The 23345-nt window shown below is 36.0% G+C and overlaps 1 protein-coding gene across 4 annotated transcripts in view; it reads left to right on the top strand.

The window, feature by feature from the left end:
• The window catches only part of USP6NL (USP6 N-terminal like), a 131291-nt gene that overhangs the window by 5795 nt on the left and 102151 nt on the right, over window positions 1-23345 (top strand). The window lies entirely within an intron of this gene.

Genomic DNA, 23345 nt, shown 5'->3' with positions numbered 1-23345 from the left:
AGTCTGGTATCATTTCCAAGAAGGTGAGTTCTGTAACAAGCTGATGTTTGTTTTTTTCAGTATAAATAAAACATGTAGCTCTGAGAGGAAAATTTCTTAACAAACCCAAGACCTCCAAAATATGTGACCGTCCAGTAAATTAAAATAGCTGGTAAAAATCCAACATAAAATGAATGGACTTCATTTTATGGGAAAAAATAAATTTATTACTCAAATTCCAGTATAGAGGTCTGATCCCAAAGGAATTTTGGCATGCATTGGAAAGATCTGAGCCATAGAAAACTGTGACTTAAGATCTGTTTTGGTGGGGGGAAAAAAAAAAAGCAGATGAAAGACACCATAAGTTTTGTTTTAGGCCGTATCTGATGGGTAAGATAATCTCCTTTTAGCGAACTGTTTTGAGTATTTAAAGGTCTTTCAAAAGTTTTGTGGATGTGAGAGTTCTAATGTAATTCTTGGCAGCAACATTACCTAGCCTTACATCATATAGAAATAGGGATATAACTTCATATACGCAGGAACTGTATTTATAATGTAGCTTAGTTTCAACACAACTGTACTGAATCTGTTGAAAAACGAGCATCTAGTTCACAGGGTAATTGTATCCTATGTTAGTAAAATAAGACCATTTGATTTTCTGAGAGGAAGTGAGTAAATTGTTGGATAAATTTCTTTTCAAACTAAATGAAAAATGACTGTTCTTGACATCTGGAAGAAAAAAGAATGATGAAGGAAATGCTTGCTAAATACAGCAAAGGGAAAGCTACACCAAAAAAATGACTGAAAGAATTGCTGAACTCTAGGGTTCATGCTTAGTGTAGAAAGAACTGTTCTAGTATTTATATAGAAATATATTTGTTTTCTCTTTCATATTGCTGTTCACACTTGTTTACTTTTCTGATGTTTAAAGTATTTGCTGTATTGTGTAGATGACAACTTTACAGGCAGTTATTCAAGTACCTGAATATCCTGATTTGTCAAATGCTGCTAACTTAATCTTCATTTGTTTTATAGAGCACCTCATGTGCTATCGTTGCCTTATGTATAGCCTTGAACATAACAAATAACTGTTAAGTCTTTTTACCTTTTGAATCATAGTTGCTGTGTTAAGTGTGACTCACCAAAGTGCTGCTGTGATGTTGGTTTGAGTACAACAAATACTGTCATGACTTGAGCAAAACACCATTGGTTTTGGTGAGATTTTTGATGTGACTCCAGACTGGAGAGTTTAGCTTTATATTAGGAAGAATGAAGACCCTTATTCAAATGAAGGATAATACTTTGGCAGTACTTTTTGTGGTGGTTAATAATATTACTCAAAATACAGTCTCTTCTTTGCAGGTCACCACATTCTTGTGGTAGATTAGATGCTGAAGTCCATGCTAAGTGATGGGCTTCAAGGGCACAACAGAAAATGCTGCTTTCTTTGAAAATATGGTTTAGAGAAGATTAGAAGTTTATGTTCAGCTGGTGTTGGATTTCTTAGTTTATGGTTTACTTCAGAGAAACTTGAACTATAAGCACGGTCTACACAGTTTTAGGCTCCTCTCTACTAAATACCTCAGTGTATATGGTATTTATCTTATGAAGATGCATTTATTTGCATACTTCTGTACATGTAAGGTTATTCACAAAATCTGTGAGCACCTAGAATAGCTAGATATGTTAAAAGTGATGGGAGTCTCTAGTATTCCAAACTTGTGCATCACCTAGTGTAATTCAAACCAAAAAATCTATCTAAAATGATTATCTAAAATGTGGGAATGTCAGAAGAAGCACACACAAGCTTATTTTTAAGCAAATGATCAGTTAAAATTTGTTGGGAAGGAAATAGGGGAACTACTGTTGTATAACTTCTAATAGTTATCAGGTGTGTAGGTAGGTACTTTGGATCCTGTTGTACGGGATCTTCTCCAATATTGGGGAAGAGTATTGACAGAATTGCAAAGTCCACCGTCGATGGTACTTGTTTGTAGTTGTTGGGCAATGCAGAGAATCTGAAAGGGTGATAAAACTGAAGCAGCGTCTGTCAAGGCTTTTATTTCTGTGAAATGCCTTATAAATTTATGTCTGTTTTCATAAATCAGGGTAAGGCAAATTCGTATTTCACATTATACTTTAACATTGTGTGCCCCATAGGACAGTGAGGTCACACACTTAAAGGGTGGGTAAGAGTATACAGTATAGCTAAGTTAGATTGATTTCAATTTATTTTGTATTTAAAGATAACTTGTCAGAAAAATCCTGGCTGTATGTAACCTGCCTAGAATGTCACAACACAGAATGAGTTGGTTTAATCTACGTTTTATCCAGTTGTTGACATTTAGCTGCCAGAAAATGTGTAGTGTCATGATAAATTCTTACGATTCTAAACTGCAGTCTTAACGTTTGGGAGTTTTCCTGTGCTTGCTCCTTTGAAGAAAGGTCAGTGCAGTGAACTTACTTAAGCTGCTTCAGTGAACTCAGTTTGCAAACAATTAAACCAAGTATTAGTACATACAATTACAATAAGCTGCTGACATCTTAATTATTTTTTTCCCCTTAAATGTATAGGATGCAGTGCCAACTTTAAAAATTTTTTTTATTATTCTGCTGTCATAATAAATTGTACAGAATAATTTGCTCCTGGATTTGTCTTTCTGCTCTTAGTTTTGTTTCCCATACCCTGAAAACTTAACATTGCATGCAGCTGGGAAGTTAACCTGCTATTTTTCATGCTTCTGTACCATCCCTTCAGGTTTTTGTTGCAATTGACTGAGTGTAGGAGCGCATTTTGTGTGTTTGGAGAGATGCTATGCAGTGTAATCTTATATTTTGAAAATGTTCAGTGTGGCCTCATAATGAGGTGGGAAACTTTTTGGTTCACCAATTCAAATCAAGACCACAATGGTGTGATTAAAGGCTGCTTCTCTTTGATGGTTGGTTATTTATCTTGACTTCTCATTACAGCTGGCTTTCTAGTTTGTGTTCACAGAGGTACCTTAGGGTTTTGTGATTTCTTTAAAAAAAAAAAAAAAATTAAAAAAAAAAAATTTCCCCCATTCTTTTTGAGGTGTTGTAGTGTGTGTAAAGAAATAGTTTTGGCTGTCAGTTTCTCTGTTCATGAGCAGTAAAGTTGGGAATTAAAACAAATGTTAAGGTCAGCCTTGATAAATAAAGATAGAATGCTTTAGCAAGTATGCATTATTATTCCTTTGCTGGCAACTGAGACAAGTGTGTTCTGGGCTTTTATAAAGCTTCCTAGGCTAAGAAAAGTCTGTTTGGTTAAGGCTGGCTTAATTCTTGCCCTTCAAGTCCGATCTCCCCTTGTTACATGCCAGAATGAATTTGTAGTGAACTGAGGACCAAGTCAAACTGTTCATAAAATAAATGTTGGGAAATGGACAATTTTTTGCGGTTTACACAAAGGGTAAGGTGGCTGTGGAGTAAAGTGTTGCAAATAACTATAAAGCTGATTGATGTAGTTTAAGAGGCTTTGTAGTCACCAGCTCTTTTCAGTGAGCTGAGACTGAAAGAAGGGAAGAAACTAAGTTCTGATTCATACGTAAAACTGCATACGCTAAAATACCTTTATAACAAAGGATAATAAAGAATAGCTGAGGGATGTTGGATTATTATGTTACATGCAAAGTTTTTATTTTATTTTTGAACCGTGAACCCTGAAAACCCATTCATAAAATACAAGCTTGAAGGTACAGTTTGTGAAGTGTTTTCTTTAACAGTTGTTCTTCTGATTTCACAGCACTGTTATCTTCTAATCTGTAGAAATACTGTGAATTCAGAAATACAGAAGAAGCTATTGTCTCCTAGGTCATCTTTACTGAAATTTGAAATAGTAATTCTTTATGAAAACCTGAAGGTCTGAATGGTAAAGAATTGTAGGACATAGGGGTTAAAGAGCCATAATGCAGATTTGAAAAAGGTTGGTTTGAAGACTTGGCATATTTAAAATGGGATGTTTAAAATATTTTAAGAGTTAAATGATAATAACTCCCCCTGCAATTCAACTATCTGCAAAAGAATGAAACCCACAAGATACTTAAAATAGCAAGCTACTGTATATTAATGAACTGGTAAAAATTACTTCACTGATAACATTTGCATTTATCTTATGTTTGCTCTGTTTTTTCCTTGAAACTGTCAGGGGAATTTACCACGGTACGTAACTGTAGTGACGTATGAGCATTTGGATCAGAAGTAGTAGTGTAGTAACTTTTTTTATTTGTAGTGGGAGGATGAAGCTTGAAAAATACATGTATAAAAATTGTTTGGCTCCTGAACCTAGTGGTCAGGAGAAGTGCTTACCATTCTTAATCTTGCTTCACTATTATTCTTCTGTGTTGTCTTAACTCTTCACTTCTCTTCAGATACTGCTAGTTAATGCTGTATCTGCATATATATCTGTCCCCTTAGTATAGTGCAGCAAGTACTTGAGGGAGACTATCAGCAAGTGTGCTGGAGATAGTTTTCTGATGTAAAATGCAGATTCAGAGGTCAGATAATGAGTTACAGAAATTTGCATGGACTTGTGGAAAAGCTTTGAATGAAGTTGAGTTTCATTACAAAGGTCTGGCCTGTAGGAGCCAAAGCTGAACTGAGGGTCTTTAAAATTCCATGACCCCCTTAAAATGTTGCCCTTGTCAATAGAGGGGGTGGTGTCCTTTTCCTGTCTGAATTCCTGCATTCTTCCTTGTTGCAGGAGCATTCATGAGGTTGATTTGAATTGGGTGGGCTCCCTAAGCTGTTGACTACATAGCTGCGTAAATGGTTGTGCTGCTGTAATGCAGGGAGAGAAGCCCAGGGGTGAGAACGAGTGGGTTGATGGGTGAGACTGTCCTTTCCAGTGGCAATGCTTTTTTTCCCCTCGCTTGAAGGAAACTATAGTTTAAGTTATTTAGGAATGTTATAATCTTAGGCTTCCTCTAGACTAAGTGAGGAGAGGCATCTCCAGAGGGCTAATCAGATCTTAGATGACCCAGTTTCCTACCAATGGTGTAATGAAACTGCCCCTCTAAATACAGAGGGTGCAGTAGTTGCGATAAAATATAAACCCAAATGCTTCACATGCAGAGAACTGATGCATCACGTAAAGGAAATGTAGGCATGTTTGTAGAAACTTACTTGTTTTCTTAATATTCACACTTTATGATCTTGGATTTCTTATTTATTCAATTGACATAATGATGCAACTTCTCAGACCTTGTGACTTTTTTTTTTTTGCTGATAGTACAGCCATTTAAGTATATCAGAACATGAAAGCTTTTTTTAAACAGACTTTAGATTAATATTTTTTCATAATCCTTTATTTTTGATCACTTTAAGATATTGAGGACTGGTAAGTTGTGGCTTTCCTTGCACTTAGACTTTATTTTTAGATTGAAGACAAATGTTTTGAGTTTTGTTCTGTCACTTTTTTAACTGAACAAAATAAGTCTTCAATCTCCATAGACTGAAGTGAAGTCACTTTTCTTTTCTTAAGCATTGCAGGAGGCTGCAGCTACCAAAAACGTATTTATCGCATTCAGAAACTGTGCTTGCAGGTGGTATGTTCAAGTTCAGTAGTCTCACTTTCTATAAGGCTTTGTCAACGAACAGGTATTGCATAGTATTTACTGTTTCATCTAAATTAGTTAATTATATATAGTAAAGCTAAATTTTTTTAAAAGCCTTTGCATATATTTCAAATACATTTATTGAACATTTTAAAAAAGCTGGTGGCTTGGATTCCCCCCCACCCCCACCCCCGTAAAGGGAACTTCAAAGCTATCTTCTTTCAGTTGGGCTGTCTCCCTACAGGTTTAAATTGATGGTCAGATTGATGGGGCTTCTCTAAATAAGTCAGTGCAACATGACACCTATGTTTAAACCAATGTAATTTCTGTTTGTAAACCAAGATGTTGGCACTGTCTGGAAACTAACAGTTTTGAACTGACAGGAGAGTTGTGGCGGGAAAATTACTGTCATGAATATTACTGGAGGACCAGTTTTTTTTCTATACACACTTATTGCTCCCTGAGTATGTCCTTTTTAGACACTTGCACTTCAAATTTATTCTGTCACATTTGCAATGAAAGTTAAGGTTGGATTATTTACAAATCATTCACTTTACGACACTCTAACTCTGTGTTTGTGTGTCCAAAATAGCAAACATGGTATGTTTATAATAATAATGTATATATATTTAAACATTCGTTACATGTTACATTTGTATTATATATTTTATAGAATTACTTTCCATTTATATTATAAATTATATACTTACCTAAAATATATAACAATTTTTTTATTTATGTGTGTATATGTAGAGGGGGAGAGAGTCATCTTTCTAAATTTGTCTGCCTCTCACTGTTTTGATTGATGGCCACTAAGGACTGCTGAATTATTACGACTAATTGGCGTACACAGAAGTACATGCCTTTGGCATGATAATTTTCTCCCATTACAGGTTTTTTTAATTTAAATCTTAGTCTTTGGGCCTATCTCTGTACTCCTTTATATAGAACATTTTAACAATAATGCCTTTATTGTGGGTCTTTGGTACTGCTGCAGCAGAAGGAGTCAGTAGCAAAAGAACACTGTAACCTTGTTCTCTGGAGTGAGTATCAAGTATCCACCACTATGTAAGCAATTCATTTTTCTGGGATCCTATTCATCCTGTGATAAGTTGAGGGTGGTGTTCAAGTACATTCCAAAGGGGGAAGGATGCAGAAACACACAGCTAAAATACAGATGAAAAGTGAGAGCTATAAATGTAGGTGTTTGGGCAGGCACTATGCATAAGGCACTATGTAGATGCAGAACAATGCTGTTCTAATTACTGCAGGAAGGACTTTCTAGAGGCTGCAGTATTAAGCTCCCTAGTGGTGTTATAATTTCCTATTGAATTAGAGAATTCACAAAACAACAGCTGAGTCAGATGAAGGATTAGAAATGGGCTGAAGAAGAACTTTTCCAACAGCAGTGTTAAATGAGGTATTTAGAGGACTTTCCTTGCCTGTTGTGAGTCATGTTGTTCTCCCTTTCTGTACAAATGATTGAATAATATGCACCACTGTGTTGGAAAAGTGAAGCTATTGCTGCTTGTTAGTGTAACTTTATCACAGATGAGAAAAATGAGTGAGCTGCAGTCTCGTTTTATGTTATGTTATATTATTTATGTTCATATTCAAGAAACAAAACACCAGATTTACAAGATGTGTCGTTATTTTAAGCTAAATTGACTGTATTTCAAGAAGAACTACTCTGACATTCTTTACCCAATTTTGATAGGAAATAACTTCAATTTGTAGCATGGATGGAAACTATTTGGGGTTGTTGCCGTAAATGGGGTTATGCAAGTAATCCCAGCAGGATTACTGGTTCCATGACTGGCTCTGTGTTTGTTTATATTTAAGATCTTTTCTTTACTTAAACTATCCAATCTGTTGTCCTTTCAGTATTTAAAGGATGGTTGCAGATGTTTGTGTAAACAAAGTAGTTGCACTTAGGTGATATCCTATCAGTCAGCTGGTTATAAAGTTCATTTAACTTCTCATTGCAAAAAACTCCCCATAATTAAGAGATTTAAATTATTAAAATTATGTGGGAGGCTGACAAGATAGTACTGGTACTTTTTCAAGGCTATTGGTATGCCTGTACCTATCCTGCTTAAAATTTCTAAAGTGAGCAGGAGGCTGTGTGGGACTTCCAGGGTGGTTTGGGAAGCTGGTGTGTTATGGTTTCTTTTTCCTTTTTCCTTCCCCCCCCCCCCCCCCCCCGCCCCGTTTTATTTTGTGTAACATAATTATTGTCTGGAATGGAAAGCATACGAACATACTGTAAAATCTCCAGTGTTTTTGGCCAGTGCAGTCATTAATATAATAGATCACAAATGTAAAAGGGCACTTTTGTTTTAATAAAGCACTTTGGTTTGCCATAGGAGAGGCTTCTTGAATGCAGTCTTTCTGTTTTACCCTTGAAAAGCTCTTTGAAAACCTGCCTAATTCCATGGTAGAGTGCTGAAAGGCTCACTTAGAGCTCTTTTGAGCAGTAGTTAGGCTTCCCAGAATTTTGAGAGACATAGGGAAATAAGTCTCTCACCAGAGTGTGTTCTGTTGCATTCAATATAAAGCTTTTTCCTTCAGTCTTTTTTTTTGTTTGGGTTTTTTTTGGTAGTAGAATTTTGTCCGGCATTGTATGAGGAGTTTTATTTTGTGATGCTACTATTTCCGAGTTGTACAAACAGTATAATGACATAACCCTCCTTCCCTGCCCTCCTCCAAACTTACTTTTTGGAGGTGACACTTATCAGGGGCAGCTCTCTGTTCTTATCAGTGATGCTGTGCTACAGCTGTACTTTGTGTCCAGGCTGGTCTACAGACCCTGCTTGCCTTGCATGTTTCAGAGTGGTTGTATTTCGTATTACTTTATACCTGGTTGTAAAAACTAAAGAAGCTTTTAGCTTCCTCTCCCCCTCCCCTTGCCCCCCATTACAGCAAGTTACTGTAAGTGTGTTTGAAGGAAGTCAGGGTTGGTCTTAGAGGATGGGAGAAGAAAAATGAGGTTTATCGTTTTCCTTGAGAAGATTAGGTACAAACTGGAAAATGTCAATTTTGCTTTTTATTTCTTCCTCACTTACTCCCCCCACCATACTCTTTTCTATACCAGAAGCAGTGACAAAAATATCTATTTTTTACTTTAACTATGTGGTAGGAAAGTACTTCTTTTTAGGGCAAAGGCTAATGAGTCACATTTCAATATTTATTTATTCCCCATGCATTAAAACAAACTAAAAGAAGTAATACTTATGTGAAACTCACTGTAAAGCTCTTGGGTGTGTTTTTTGTTGTTGTGATTCGGTGGTGGTGTTTTTTTTTGTTGTTGTTGTTTTTTTTGTTTTTTTACTGTATCAATCATTAACTGGAACATCCATTTTGGAGAACTAACTCTTAATTTGTGTTTTTGTTTAATGCTGTATATTCAGCGGTCCTACAAGACGGTATAGCAAGGCTAAGTTACCTGTCCAGTGAAGCCTAACAGATCAAGGATAAATCTACTGCAAATGGAGGATGGTGGTACTTCTTTTTCTGTTCCTTTAGCACTGGTGTAGTACCGCTGATAGTTAGAATACTGGATTAAAATGCCTGAATATAATTTTGGGTAGTGATGCAGTTCAGGTCCTTCTTGTCTGGACCATGGGCAATTGTTGGTTGAAACTTGGCATAATTTTAAATTCTCTACAGCTACAGGGAGAGCATGGAGAACAGTAAATGTACTGCAGTTTTCTGTCTGCCAAAATTGGGCTTGAGTCACTAGGGCATGTACAGTTCCTCTATCTTTGCTCTTCTAATAGGTAGGTAAGATGCTCTTCATTTGGTTAGTTTGATTGTCTTAAAGTGAAGCTGAATAAAGAAGCCTGTTTTAAACTGCTGCTTCCTGTCTCTGTCTAGCATAGTTTATTTGCAAGCAGTGTCACTAAGATGCCCAGGTGTTTCCCCTGTTTTTTCATTGATGAGGGCATAGGAGAATTCTTTGTTAGTAGCCAAGGCATGTATGTGCTTTATGGGAAATATGAAGCAAGTGTGACGTGCTAGTTACAGCACACTACTAAATAAATCCATTTGCAAGAACACAGGCAGAACAGGTAATCATAAAGATACAACCAGCCATTTAAACACAATGCATATCTCAAATATAACTCTAGCATTAACCTTAAGTAGTCACAGTTAATGTGATTGTCATATTCAAGTACTAAGCTTGGGTTTTTTAAATACGTTAGTTAAAGTATGTTTTAAAAGACTGCATTTTTTGAGTGAATGTACAAGGAGAGCAGGAGGCAGAAGTCTGAAAGTGAACAGTTAATGGTGTCTCCCTTTAGAACACAACCGCAGTAAGCAAACAGACCCAGGTAGGCTTCCTTTCAAAAAGGAGGGTGGATCACTTCTGATCTGTGTGACCTTCAGGCTAATTTCCTTCAGCTACTTTTGAAGCGATAAATTCTTTCTTCCCTAGCATATGTTTCTTTGTAACAGTTTTTTTCATCAACAGGTAAACTGTATTTGTGGGAATAGATACTTCTTTAGCCTATTACAAAGTATTCAAAAACTTGTTTTAAAATTTTTTATTTTATTGCAGAGAGAGAAAGACGTATATTTGCTACACAAATTAAGCCTGCAAATACATGAGTTTAATAAAAGTACTGTTTATTTTGCAGTGGACTAATAAGGTTTGATGTTCTTCCTGGTGGCTGTGGACAGCTGCGTTTTATTACTTGGATTAAATGCCAACATAGAAATGTTACATGCAGTAAAAGATTTAATCATGCTAACAAATAGTGATGCACAGAATTTTGTAGTTTTTCTTTGCTTTAAGGAAGTGAGAGATTATAAATCTCGTTCATGGTACAGATTTACAATAAATATATGAACAAAGACTAAGCAGTGCCCTTTGCTCGTGGAGGTGATAAGTATAAAACATCTATCAGGAGGAAAAAAAAATACATACATGTTTTTTTTGTTGGTTTTTGTTTGTTTGTTTTTTAGAGTGTACCAAGACACATTTGAACACAAACTTCTGATATTGATCTCTGTTAGTGTCTGGTGCCTGTTATCAGGAGGATGTTAAGTGATCTGCGTGGGCAGTTCCCTTTTCTTCACTGTGGCTCTCTGGGAAAGTTGCTGTCTCTCTTGCTATCATCTAGATCCACTTGCAGAATGTGTTGTAGCAAGAGCTAAGGAGTTAAAAAAATAACATAAATTGAGTAAGAAGGATAACAGTAAGGGTATTGTGCAGTGACAGGATTTTGCAATGTGTGTAGTTTCTTTCCTTAAAACTTCAAAGTGTGCAATAATGGCTGCTGAATGTAGCTATATGTTTTTCTCTCTTTACCTTTCCCCTTTTTTAGCATTTATTTTTCTTTTTTTGAGTTGATAAGTTTTTCCCTGGAACAGGTGGAATTAATTTCATTGACCATTTATTGAAGTTCTCAATGATCCTGAATGTAATTAACAGCTTTCTTGTGTGTTTAAAGTAGAAAGGAATTAAGGAACTAAAAACACGTGAACAAATGCCTCCCATCCTCTGATCAGTGTTCACTTAGATAGCTTTCTGTTACAATTATTTATGATTTCTCCAGCCTCTAGATCAAGCTTCTTTCTGTTCTCAAGATTTCTTCTAAAAGAGGTTCATATATCTATATCAGTTGGTTTAAAAACTGCAGCCATACTTTCATGCCTTAAAAATTGAGGCAAAAGTGCCAAAAGTGAAGAAAAAAATAAATATATTCCAAAGTGAATGCAAATTCTGTTGAATTAAGCAGTTACTGAGATTTACTGAATGTAGGACCATTCAGAAGACTGTGAGGATATTTATTTATTTATTTATTTATTTTTATGGATGCTTTGCAAAATGCATAGCCAAAAGCAGTTGTCTCTGGAAAATGAATGCCTTGAATAATAAATGAAGTTATATCACTACTGTAAACTTTTTCACAGGAAAGGCTACAGAATTCCACATATGATTTCTTAACAGCATTAGGTTTTCTTTTTTTTATCTTTTTCATGGTTCTCTTTAGTGCATTACTGTCAAAGAATAATCTGTAGAAAATAATGAAGATCAAAATGTAAAGTTTCAGAGATTTATGGGGAGAGTTAGTTATAGATCTGGAACTCTAGAATTCTCCTATTCCAAGTACAGTAGCTTATTTGAAACTTAATGAAAACTCTAGGCTTCAGTTCTTAGATTAGAAAAATAATTCAAAATATTAGTAAGAAAGGATAGATAACCTACTTTATAGCTGCTTTAGTAATAATTTGTATCATAATATATTGCCTGTCTTAGAGCTCAATGCCTATTTATTTTGAGATATTAATTTGAAGACCAATTGTGACAGGAAAAGTCAGAGGAGTATCGTAAAACTAAATGTTTCTATTGATACTTAAGGTGTTGCTGGGACTTAGTTGCTAGGTAGACTTTATCAGAATTTATTATTTTTTGGAAGAAATATGCAGTTTTTACTGTGAACTCACTATGCAAATGTTTTTACAATATGCTGTTCCTTCTATTTGATATTTAAAGCATCTTTTCCTGGCTAATGTGCCTTACTTGTATTTCCTTAATCCTTTAAACTAATCTACTGTTGAAAACTTTTCTCCTGCTTATGAAATAGTTGTTGCTCCTGGTAAGAAAATCTGCTTCATTTTATGAGCCCCTTTGCTAAGATGTGAGGGAAGATGAAGCAGTTCTGCCATGTGTGGTTTCTGAAACTGCAGCTTTTAAAGCAAACCTTCATATTGGTCATGAAGAACCGCTGCCCTCCCTTTGTGAATAGTCCTACTGACTTTGTAACATATTGTAGTGCTCTCTGTATTTTACGGATGTAGAAAGAAGGGTCCAAAGAGAAAAGGGACCCCCGCTCTTGTAAATCCCCATCTCCTGCCTGTGAGGTCAGACTTTGCTCTTTTGCAGAACTAAAGAGATACCAAGAGTGTTTTGTGTATGGATATTTATGTGCTTTCTAGATGATAATGGCAAGATGTAAGGCTTGATCCCACTTCCATTGAAACAGATGGCAAGAGGACTGGGTCTCAGGCTGGTACCTTGCTGGCTATTGTGTTATGGGCTGTTCATTTCTTTAGGTGTGTTGGACCTGAAAGCTTGGTATCTTAACCATGTTTAGAGTCCAGCAGGTAGGGAAAAGGACATAGATAATCCTGGCGATGAGGAGCATAAGGTAGGATTATGAAGACAGATCTGCATAGGTTTCTGCAGAGAAGTGGTGGAATAATCCATTTGCAGCCTGAATTCTGGCCAGTTCAGGTTGATGTGAAATAGAAAAAGAAGGGTCACAATAACTTTGCATCTCAAATAAAATGTGTGCAAGCCTATTGTTCATATGAATGAATGCCCTCAAGGCATTTAAGTGGTTTTTTTTTTTTTTTTTGTTGTGTGTTTTGTGGGGTGTGGGGGGGTTTTTTGTGTGTGTGTGTTTTTGTTTTTTTTTGTTTGTTTTTTTTTAGTAGCCTGTACATCTTTTTTTCTGTAAAGGAGGGCACAAGAAGCAGGTTCTTTTTCGGGTAGCTGCAGTGCTGCCTAGGATTACCCTGAGGGTTCTTGATGTTTTTTTAAAAGCCTAGACAGAATGCCAGGAATATAGAAACATTATAAGAAGAGAGTGAAGGAGAAAATATGAAGTTTTCTTTAAACTTAAATTCTGATTTTTTTTTTTTTCCAAGTGTCATTTGACAATTACCCACTCAGCTGTACTTCTGCACCATCTTTTGTGCTCTAAATATGTTACCTCCTGGCAATATGCTTTATGAAAAAGAACTCCTTTCAAAGACCAGTTAATTATAATTATGTAAATGGAAGCATTTTTATTTTGAGTGATGGCAGCTGACTAATCAGGATGCAGGTCATTATTTTTATTATGGTTAGGAGAGGTCAAGGCTCCGCACAGTGATCCATAAAATCCCATCCTGGTTAACTGCTCCTTCTCATGCCAGTGTATTTCATCAGGTTGATAACTTGCATGATTTCTGTATTCCCTATGATTTTGAAGTTAACAAAGAAAAACAAAATGCAAGAACATAATCAAGCATGTATTGCTTAGCAAACTAACTGTCAAAGATGAAAAATGCTTGGCAGAAAGTCATGTGATAAGCAGAGAATATGTAACACTATCTTTCTCCTCAAACAGAATCTGCTTAAATTGTTACACTAAATTTATGACACTTGATTTCTTTTTGGTTTACCTTGTGATATCTGTGTCAGAATGGTTGTGAACTTCTGGTTGGTGAATATCCTTGCCCACAGTTCATGTTTTTGTTAGGGTGTGGTCTGAGAGAAAGCAGTTGTAAATGAAGGATTGTATGGAAGTATCAGTTGGGTTTCATGATTCAAAGGTAAGGGTGAACTAGAACCAAGTTATCACTCATGAGTAATGTGAAATTATTTAGAGATTTAGCTAATTAGTGTGTTTTGTTTCTTGAAGTCGTCTTGGTATTGCTACTTTTTAAAAGCAGGTTTAGTGTTATTGTCTTGGTAGGTGTATAAATTGATTTGAGGAAAGAGAAATAGCAGCCACAATGCTTCTTGTATAGTTCTTTAAAGTTTGATTGATTTGTCTGAGTTTGTTACATTGTTTATCATGAACGCTATGGCTCTGCTTCATACTTCCACCATTTACTTTCTTTGTTGCACACAGGATGTTTAGTAAACTTGTTTACGTTTTCCTGAATTCATTTTAAAGCTTTGGTTTTTTTTTTTTCCCCAGTTTCTTTCTACATGACAATTTCCATAACAAAGAAGAGAAGTAAACTACTGTTATACCATCTTTGGAGATTATTTCATGTCAAGGGAGGCAGGTGTGTGTGAAAATTATTTCTAGTGTTGAAGTTCTTTTGTGTCTCTCCTAAAAGCTCAGAGCAGGCTTCAGCTGTTTAAAATACCCCTGCCACTGATGGAGAGAGAGAGATACTGGTGACCATGGGATGAAAGCCTTTCTGATGGCTATTGTGCAAACTTTAGTAGGTACTAGTTTTGTATTCTCACCATGGTCCACTAGACCTGCAAATCGTCTAAGAGTCCCTTTTCAGTTGTTTATCTTTGTTACCAGCAGGGCAAGCCTTAGTTTCGAAGAAAAGGGAGCAACTGTCCTTTTTGCAGTTGGGAATAGGTGTAACCCTTTCCTGGGTGTTAACTCCTAGCTACTGAAGTGCCTCATTTCTTTTTTTTTTTTTTTAAAGTAATTTTGACCCAAAACCAAGTACAAAGAATGTCTTCTATTCCTTTCTCTCTTCCTCCACTCCTCCTTCCCCACTGTTGCTCTTTGTCAGTCCACCATCCTCTCCTTATTCGAGCACTTGAGAACCTTGCTATAGAAATGAGGTAATCTAGTTCAGTTAAAAATCACCTTCAGGATCTGCAAGGTATGCTCATGCTCTAGGTGGTTAAGCAGATGTTATTACTGAAGATTTTTTTCTACCTTACCCCTTTTTTCTTTTTTTCAGTTTTCTTTTTTCTGTCCTTAATATGTTTATATAAAGACCATCAAAAGTTTACTAGTGCTGTAGAGGTAGTTGTGTTCTGTGAAGCATAAGCTCAGAAGTCAGCTTTTCAGAGGAAATTTGCAATGTAATGTAGCTGTAAGTAATGATGCTCCTTTGAGTTTATATATTTAACTTGAAGACAAGTTGTTTGATACCCCAACTAAACAAAGAACAAACACATCATGGCAAGATAATGGTGGGAAAGATCTTACAGCAGGAATTTGGAGGACCAGATTATTAAGTAAAGGACCTTAAGGTAAACTTTACCAGACAACCCTGCATTCTACATCTTATTTAAATGTTTTGAAATTAGAGTTGTTCTGGAAACATCTGTTTATGGTAAACTTTTCCCTACTCTACATAGAAAATAATTTGTCTGAAACTTGGAATTTAAGTTTATGTACAGAAATCAGAGTTTTTTCTTAATATAGAGAGTTGGGAGTCCTGTTTCTAATGGTTTGAAGAATCCTTTTTCAGGAGGAGATAAATTACAGTTGCACAGTATGTCTACAGGCTTCCTATTGAGTGGACACTTGAATATTTGCAGGGTGGGAGAAGAAATCGGACCGCTTGTCACAGAGAATGATTTTAGTTGTTTTTGCCAAACCAAATATGATAGTAGTTTGGGTTGCTATTACTTCTGGCAGCGGTGGATTAATGGGCAGGCTGTAAATGAGACTGACATAATAGAAACAGTTTGTTGTGCTTACGCTGTATGTGTTTCAAGAGACTGACATGGGTGTGGATAAATATGCCAGCAATTTTAAAAATCTGAAAAGCTTGTGATCAGCAGCTGGAAATGGAAAGAGATGACCTCTCCCCCCTACCATCTAACACTTAAGCAATGGGAACAGAAGGTCTAAAGGCCAGAGAATACATCTTGCTGTGCCTTGGTTGTGGCCTGTGGTTTGTTCTAATGTTACGGTTTTCAGAAAATATAGTTTGCTTCCTAAATTGCTCTCTTTGTGTAGGCAAGGCCTTGCAGTGCTGTGTAGGAATTTGGTTTCCTAAAACATTCACAGAGCCTCTTCAGGGATGATGGTTATTTAACGTGACCGTATAAAACATGATTTCTCATTATTTTATTTTTTTTTCTTAGCTCTGTAGAGGCTTTGACAGAAGGCATTTCTGAAGTCCCTTTGTACGTTTTCCAGATGGCATTAAAAATGTTGTGGGGCACATGCTGCAATTTGTCTGCTTAAAATTACCTGACAGAAGTAATGATAATACCTTAGCTGAAACAGTTCTCTGGGCCTCTGGTGGTGGGAGAGAGAAGAATGCCTGAATTACTCCTAGGATTTCCAGCGCACCTCCTGGCGTGCAAGAATTCCTATCACGTACAAGGGTGTCAGAGGTGTGTGTTCAAGGGGGGAGAAAAGGAACCGAATGACTCTCTTTAGCAGGTGCTTGCTTGTGTCTGATGAAGTTTAGCAAGCTAGATATAATTTTAATTCTATTAGTAGGTCTGATGCTGACTCTACACTGCACCGATAGCTCTCTTAAAGCATTACATGAAATTTCATGAATTGAGACAGACTTTAAAAGAGGATGCAGACGTGCTTCTTGGATACTGAGCCTAGGGGAGTACATTGCATCTGTCGGCATTCATTTCGAGTGGTGTTTTCTTTAGATAGTTTGTGGTGTGAATGTTTCCTTTAAACTTCATTTAGAGAAATCGGTATGCATTCTCTGCAGCAAATAATTTAAAAATGTTCAGTAGAAATACATTTAGGACTGCTTGCAGTTTTTTGTCTCCCTGTGCTGAAGTCACTTTAAATCCATCACCCCAGCCTGTGGAGTCGTCAGGCAGAAATCTTTCTGTGAAGGTAGATGAGTTGTTCCTGCATCAGTTTTGCTTGAGCATACTGAAGACAGCCATGTAATAACATGTAGTAATGAAACCTGTTGGAATTTTAGAGGAGCATCTAGTCACTTTGATCTTGCTAACGAGCAATGATTCAAGTGCTACAGATTGTAAAGGATCTGGTGTCACCAGCAAGAAGGAGAACAGATGCTGCTAAGAAAGGTAAGAGCAGCGCCGGGATATATTCAGTGTTCTGAATAATTTATTGTAAGTCAGAAATATTTTGGAGTTTGGTTGTAGTTAAATTGTGTACTTGATACTTAAAAATGTTCTTTGTTGTGGCATGTTCAGCTGCTATGATTTGGGTTTGAACTATATTAAGCTAATTATTATCATTTTGGAACTGCAGCTTTCCCAAAGAGAATCCCGATGACGTTTATTATGCTGAAGATTGAGTTTATGTCAGCATTTGTAACTGCTGCTGCTGTTCTAAAGATCTTTTCCTGATTTTTCTGTGGTAAAAATTTTTTTTTTTTTTATTATCCGGATAGCTCAGGCTGTGAAAATAGCAACTGTATTCTGTGGAATCCCATCAGAATAGTTTTTAGAGTCTTAATATTCTAAATGAGACTAAGAGCAAAAATAGGCTTCCTTAGTGCTTATGGAAATGAGAGAGACTGAAAGTACACAGCTGCACTGCTGTTTAGGTTTTACAATGAGATTATTTCTAGGTTACAACTAACTTCAAAATCTGAAATGGCTCTTGCAAGTGTACAAAACATTACTTGAAATACTCAATTATTGTTTGAAATTAATTGATGTTAAATGCTTTTCTTGTTCTCTTCAGTGTGTTGAATGTTTGTTGGTTTTTCTTCATTAAAGCAGTGCCATCCTTTGTGGTATCTGGCATACTTATCTAATTAGGAACCGATTAAATACTTTTTTTCAGCTTTACTTTTACATCTTAATTATTTGCAATTGCTGAATATATGGTCTGTAGAGGAACTAAATGATTTGTAGAGATGTCTTAAAAATTGCATTCCTTACTAGAATTAATTTTCTGGGACCGCTTTCGTTTGTATTGAATTGGTCATGAATAATTTAGGCTCTACAGCATCTGTGTCTGCCTGTTAGTATGTCATTGTTCTGTTCTGCCCTTGCATGTAATGTGTGGCTATAGGCAAGTACCTTTATTTTAAGTCACTCATCTAATAACATCAGCCTACTGTAATTCTAATGAGTTAGTTAATGAAACAGCTCTGTAAGAAAACAAAATGAGTAAAGGTAGAACTGGGCTTTGCTGTTACCCTCTTGTTCTGAAAAAAAGGCATGCATTTCATAAAAGCAAGCTTCCTAATTACTACTTTAGATTTTGCAGTTATTGGTTGAACATCCCATCCAACAGTTTTATAATTTCATCAGAGTGAATTACTCTCAGTTCTGTTCACTGTTCATTTTTTGATTTGTGTACTTATGCTCCACTAGTTACAGAGAAGAATGAAGGGGACAGGAGTTCTACTTGTCTGTTCTGCATGTAGCTAGCTAGTCAGGCTTGATTTTTAGTGAAGTAGTGTAAGAACTGGTTTAAAAAGATAACACCAAAAACTACATATAAAAAAAAATGTTTATTGGAGCAGATTCAATGGAATTGGAAGGGAAAGCCTTGAAAAACATAAGGAAATGCTCATTTTCTCAGTTCTAAAGCTTTCAGGTTTTTTTCTTCTCCGTTTGTTTTACTCCCTTGTTAAAAGACAGTAATTTTGGGTCATTGTTTGGGCGGTACTCTCAAGCTGCTAGTAACTGAGCTAATTAGATGTTAGTTCTTACAGAACTTGGTAGTACATTTTGACAAGCAATATTAAGATCTTAACATTAAAAAAAAATTCAACCATTCTGAAGAAAACATTTACAAAAGATGCAAAATGCTGACAGACTTCTGTGATAAATACAGCAATTTGAGTAGGCATTAGGGTGTTTTTTTTTTTTACAGCATGCAACATTAGGCATCTGGTGTATGTGAAGGACTGTATTCTACAAAAATGACTCATTCTCATTATTGTTTTCAGTAAATGGAAAAATGTATTTGTAAAGGAAGAGTTGCTAGGAAGCCCAGTGTGAATGTGAGGTGAATTCATTGAGACATGAGGGATGATATGTGAAGTGTTTACCAATGTGCTTTCAGACTGGTGTTGGTAAATGGTAAAGGTTTTTAATCTTGCCCCTCAGATGCACCCTCTTCTTCCCCTTAAAAAAGAGTGTTAATCATTAGAATGTAATTTTTTGGGGTAGAAGTCTGAAATTCATTGTTTTCGTCTTGTGTGAAAATTTTCTGTAAAATCTCTGTCCCTTGTTGTGAAAAATAGGAACTCAAGTAACTGAAATTGAAAATAACTGAGCAGATACTTGCAGAAGGGTAACTGCATGTGGGGAGTGGAGGAAGAGCGTAACCTTCAGTAGGGGCCTAACTTGCACTAGGGAGACAAATGTTACAAAGTAGTATAATGTGTTAATTGCGTATTTCACCTGTTGTACCTAGTTTAAAACTTTTCTTTTTTAAGATTGCATGAATGTCCTAACCATATAACTATTTTTATAGATAGTACACAAGGTTGTGGGGGAAAGAACTCCTCTAACCTCCAATTTTCCCAACATTTATTTTCAGCCTCAGACCTAGAAACACAGTTACTAGCCAAGAGAGTGTCTTTTTGCATCCATGGTTCAACAACAATAGCTTGTTGTAAGGTCTATGGTAAGCATAGCTGTGAAGGAGAAGAAAATTCAATTCCTGCAGAATGCTGTTTAAAAGAAACCCCATTATTAACATTTGATGGGTTGAGATGTGGATTTAATGGGATAATTGAACAGCCTGCCAAAGTTGCTGAGTCTAATTGTTTTTTTACAGGACAGAGTTTGTTTTCATTGTGGCCATGACCCATGCCACTAGTTAAATTAAATTTAATTTTCTGTATCATAAGAGTGTGATAAATAGGTGGTTTACAAATACAAGACTGATTCCTGCAAATACTTAAGCAGTGTGGGTATGAGTAGCCATGTTGTCTCCCGCTTGCAAGTCATGGGGCTATGGTTTTGTCTTTAGTCTTTGACTATTGAGGCTGAGATCAGAAAATCCTTAAGTAGGCCTCTTAGGTTCTTGCTCAGTGATACGCGCAATGAGCTAAACAGTAAGTTCTGGTTTACAATGTCTCACATTTCCATCCTTTTTTTTTAATCTTGTGCTGCTTAAAACTTGAGATGGGTGGTGTTTTGGGGGGGGTGTGTGTGTGTGTGTTTGTTTTAAGAAAACCCCCACCCTGTAATCGTGTTCCATAGTCTTCCAACTGCAGTGAAAGCTGGGTGTGTAGAGTTTTTTTGTTTGCTTTTTACGTTTTTTGTTTTTGGGAAAACCCAGTCCCTTATCATATTTAGGTAACATCAAGTCAGTTAAAGGAAAAAATTGCCTCTAGTCCATTTCTTGTCAAAGGGATAACACTTTACATACTCTGTCTGAGTTTGGAGGTGAACATGAAGTTGTAAAGAAAGTAAAGAAATTATGAAGACATTGCCATTGTTTTATTTCATAAGACTTGAATTTCTTGAACAATTTATGAAAGTCCGTCTTTGGATAAAGTCCTAAATTAAAGCCAAACATTTCCCAAGATCAGAAACCTTTCTGGATTTAAAAAAATAATTCAAATATTATTTCTCCTAGAGAAATCCATATAGACTATAAATCTGTTAATGATTTTCTTTTTTCCACCACTGAAATCCTGGTTGAAACCCAAGTTGTTTAAAATTAATAAAAAAATATTCATGTTTACTTTTTTCCTTCTTCCTTCCTTTTACAGATGGCCACAGCAGAACTTAAATTGGCAACATCACCTTGATGTTAGGATATAAAAAGAGATGTTTTATTAAAATACTTCTAGCAGATGGGGCAACTAAATTGAAATCATAGAATTAAAAAGATACGCAGTGTTTTAGTGTAAGAGTTAAATACCTGAGAGAAAACTTTGGTTTAAGTTTTTTATGATTTGCAGGAGGAGACATATGTTTGGTCACTGCAATATTTGGGCTGTAAGCCAAAGATAACGATAATCAGGAACCCCCTATATTTCTTTAGGCGATATATCTTATCGCAGCCTTTGAGGTTTCAGACAAAGCTTATGGATATCTTTATTTTCAAAGATAATTTTAATTCTGGAAGTGTGAGCCTATGAGGTATTTAAACGTTGGGCCAGACAAGGATAATCATGTTTAAATGTGCCAGTAATAGCTCACACTTCAGAAGTTACTGCCTGAATTCACTTGCAGGTGGTACTGTGGTAGAACCTTATATTCCAGTTAGACTTGGCAAGAAATCTGCTGCCTTTTTTTTGGTTTATTTCTTTAGGGCTGGGCTAAGTTGATTAGTTGCAAGACAGAGAAAATAAAATAAAGGTCCCACATCAAGTAGCCATGGTGTTTTCTCGTTACCTTTGGTGATAAAGGAAAGGTATAATCAAATGCGTTCCCTCAGGGCAACTCGTGAAACAGCAGAAACTCACTTCACAGTCTCTTGATTTTTCTGTTTAATATCTTTGCACAGGAGGCTGAGAATTTTGCCTCTTAGGGGAGGTTTCAGGGTTACCCGAATTTCTTTTTTAATTTCTTTTTAAACTTCCTGTTTTCCTCCCGAAAGAATTACATACTTTTTCCTTTCTATTTCTTAGGATTTTTTTAATTCAGTATTTTATTCTTAACTGACTTTTGGTTTATATATGTGATAAGCCATTTTTTACTCTTTTTCAATTTTTTTTTTTTAATGTTTCAGTGTCTGCTTCCAGGAATTTCCTTCACTACTTTAGAATTGTCCCACTTTTAAATACTTTGCAATGAACACTGTGTAGGAAATGTCTATTTAAAATAAAAATCTTAAGACTTCTTGATTTTTGCCCTGGACTCGCTTAAGAGCAGAGCTATATGTTATTGCTGTTTGCTTTCAAGTAGGGTTCTGCAGGCATGCACATGAGCTGATTGAATGCAGCATGCAGCCTGAAGCTTGGAAAGTTCTTGAGGAATTTTTGGGACAAGTGCTTGACCATCATCTCACTTGTGCGAAGCTTGGCCCAGTTTTTCAAGCTTTTGACGTACATCATAGCCCAACATGCAATTTCTGTGATTCTTACTCCAGTTCAGGTGATAGAAGATCCTGATTTCTTTTCAGTCACAGGATTAGTCCCACAAAGAGTTGTTGTGTGCCAGAACTGTCATGATAACTGGTATTTTTTATGTAATTGGATTGAGCAAGTGACATTGTGAAAGCATATGCATGCTTTCTGGTGCAAACCAATAAGATGATGATTATTTTTCTGAAGAAGGCTGTTCTGCCTCCCTCTTACTCTTGAGCCAGAACCAAAATATTGAACAAATCAATAACTCTTTCAAAGGTTGCTTAGATTTTTTCGGGAGTATGTATTAAAAAGAAAAAAAATACACTGGCTGTTTTGCCTGTATCTGTTTGGTGCTAACTTACTATATCAGAACTTTTTCCCATGGTCCTAATCTTGCACCTTTCCTCATGGTCTAATCATCTGTTATGTTCCAGGGAAACTGAACATAGACAAGGAATGCAGCAGGACTGGATAACTTTTGGAGACTTTTTTTTTAAGTTGTTAATGAAACCCAAATGGTGTTCTGCATAAAATGACTAGATGGAGATGGCTTCTTCTCACATTTAAAAAAAAATCGAACGGAATTCAGATTTTTTTTTTTTTTCCCCTCCTGGAGCTGCTTCAAGAATTCTTCCAGTTCATGTGATTTCATTATACATGGAGTTTTCCCTCCATCTTTTCTTTCAAAAACCATCGTCTCTCATACCCTGCAGTGTCTTCTGATTGACAAAAACGTTTAATGGTATTTTTCCTAGGGTTCTTTCAACCTAAAACTTCAGCTTCCTCAGACTGTATCTAGAAGGTAGAAAATAAGTCTTCTTATTCAAGTGTACTTAGAAAAGCTGATGTGAAAAATTGGTATGTTTAAAGGGTAGGTGAGATTGTGATAATCTAGTGTGACCTCTTGCTTGAAGATGGACTATTGACTATAGTAGTTCCTCCGTACAACCAGTGTTACTGCAGTTCGCATAAATATGAATGAAAGTTGGGTAGTTGCGGGTATTTTATTGTTGAAGAAATACTATTATAATCCAGATTGGGTATTTTAACTGAGAAATGCTGGATAGAAGTAAAAGCTTTCTAGACCTGTATACCTGTTCTTGAATTTGTTTTTTAGTGGTAGAATGGACAAGGGATAAGAGCGATTTTTTTTTTTTTTTTTTTTTTCCTCAAAAGGCCATAATGTGGATGAACAGTAAATTTTATTTATTTATTAATTAAAATAGAAATGAACTTGGCAAGCTCTTCAGTGAGCTGCCAAGTCTGATGGGGAGTTAAATCTGTTTTGTTTTTTCTTTTTTTTTTTCTTGGTGTCATTAAATATGAAATTCTGCCCATAGCAGTCAAGGTAATTTATTGTATTCT

The sequence above is a fragment of the Haliaeetus albicilla genome, chromosome 14 (genome assembly GCF_947461875.1).
Source record: "Haliaeetus albicilla chromosome 14, bHalAlb1.1, whole genome shotgun sequence".
Lineage (NCBI taxonomy): Eukaryota > Metazoa > Chordata > Aves > Accipitriformes > Accipitridae > Haliaeetus > Haliaeetus albicilla.
Note: the sequence above shows the minus strand (reverse complement) of the source record. Positions and strands in the feature narration are given on the sequence as shown.